Raw genomic sequence first — 2,123 nt, forward strand, 5'->3', positions numbered from 1 at the left:
AGCCTAGATTTCAGCTATTGTAATGGTAATCTTAAACTAATTTGCCTTTGTTTTTGGCTACTTCAAGTGTATCTAGTACTTACTATAATAATGATAATTTTAACTTAAATCTGCCTTTAATTATGGTTATTTTATAACTAAGTTCACCTAGCCCCTTGACTTCAACTATTGTGATGGTAATTATAAACTGAGTTTGCCTTTGTTTATGGTTACTGAAAGTCTATTATAAACTGAGTTTGCCTTTTTTTACTGTTACTGCAAGTCTTGCCCTACCCCTTGCCTCTGCTTACAGTTCTGAAGCAAAGAAAAATTTTATCATAGGGTTGGAAACATTTTGGTTATAAGCCATTAATTAAGAAAACCACAAAAGGGAGAACCACAAACCCCTAGTCTGGAGAAGCCAGCAAAGGAAAGCCTTCATGGAACTCTTTCAAGTGTTGTTTTACAGTCTAACTTGTTTTGTAAAAAAAAAAAAAAAAGAAAAGTTTTAAGTAACTAAGTTGTGTTTCCATGTCAAACAATTCATGTCTACCTATTTGCTCAGTGTATATCTTCATATATCAGGATAATAATATCAAATTAACAAATAATTCTTTAAAAACTCTATTCAAATTGTTCAAAATTAAATATGCAGTTATATATGTAGTAAATATTCCTAGAACCCAAATTAGGTTAAACAGTATAAAAAGGTCACATAGAAATCTGAATATAGAAAGTATTGGAAAAGGAAAAAAAAAATTCTGAGCTCTTTAATCTGCCCAGCCCCCAAGGCCTTCTCTTTGTAAGACCTCTGAGGGAGGAGCCAGGTTTGGCAGATTGAAACTCTGTCTTCTAGGCTGCGGAGTGAAGTCAGAGATTTTCCTGTAGTTCCCCATTTTAAACTTTTTAATACCTTAAATAAGGATAATTACTAATCCTATTACCAAATTTCAGTAAGTAAAAAAAAAAAGTCATTGAAAGATATGAAAAATCTTTACTAAATTATAATTAAAACAATTTAAATAATTATAATATATTCCAGAACCTAAAAGTCAGTATGCTTTTAAGATTATTAACAGTTTCAAAATTTAATCAAGGCAGGAGGTTTTAGACCCCTGTAAAGAAAAGGAAAAAAACCAAGCATTCTTTTTATAAACAATAACAGTTTCAATTTATTTAACTTGGGTGTTATCTCTTTGGTTTATAAAATATCAAGTTAATAAATCAACATTATATATATTAAATCTCTAAAATGATAAAGGCTGTAAGTTCATGTTTAATGAAATTAAGTTAAAGAAATGTATATCTACCCTCTCCTAAATGCATAAAGTAAAATCCATTGGTTGCTAATTGTAATCTAAAGTAAACTAACCAGTCTTTGTAGTTTTGTGTCTAATTATAAAAAGTTTGTAAAAGCATTTTCCAAATTGAAGCATTTGAATGGCTAGTTCTAAAAAGCCATTATTAATTAAAAAGGTAAATTAATATTAGTGGCAAAAAGTAACTTCATAGAAATAAAACCTGTCTGGAAATCCCTCAATGTGCATATTCAAGTGGTGATAATGAAAAGTTACCTTGATTCCATTGGGAGTCTTCAGTTTTCATTTTAAAAATAGAAAAAGTAGTTTTCCTCTACTGCTAAAGTAAAATACCTGTGTAATTTACATCTTCATGGTAAAAGTGTAGAAGTAAAAAAGCAAAGTACTAAAAGTTCATTTAATATAAAAAACATAAAACACATTGCATTAAAAATGTTTAAAAGATATATGAAAATCAAGAGATAGACTTCAGCATTGTCAGATTCTTATGCATTCAAACCAGGTGTCCAATACACTTCAGGGTACTTCTCCATATGAATTACTGGCTAGGTTGGTCACTGACCCCTAAAACAATAAAGTATCTACTACATCTCTGGTCATGCTCCTGAAGTGGATAGGAACTACCTTGCAGTTTCAAACTCCTGCAGCACCCAACAATGGCTCGGTACAGCCAAATATACAATGGATATCACCTCCAGACTGGCACTGTTTCATAGTGCCACAGAGCATTATGCACAAGACCAGTAAATCTACTTTCCTAGATTCTCTTTAGGGTGAATTGTGCTGCAGCGTCTTTGAAGAACACATGAAGTGGAGCAATGAATA

The sequence above is a fragment of the Dasypus novemcinctus genome, chromosome 5 (assembly GCF_030445035.2).
Source record: "Dasypus novemcinctus isolate mDasNov1 chromosome 5, mDasNov1.1.hap2, whole genome shotgun sequence".
Classification (NCBI taxonomy): domain Eukaryota; kingdom Metazoa; phylum Chordata; class Mammalia; order Cingulata; family Dasypodidae; genus Dasypus; species Dasypus novemcinctus.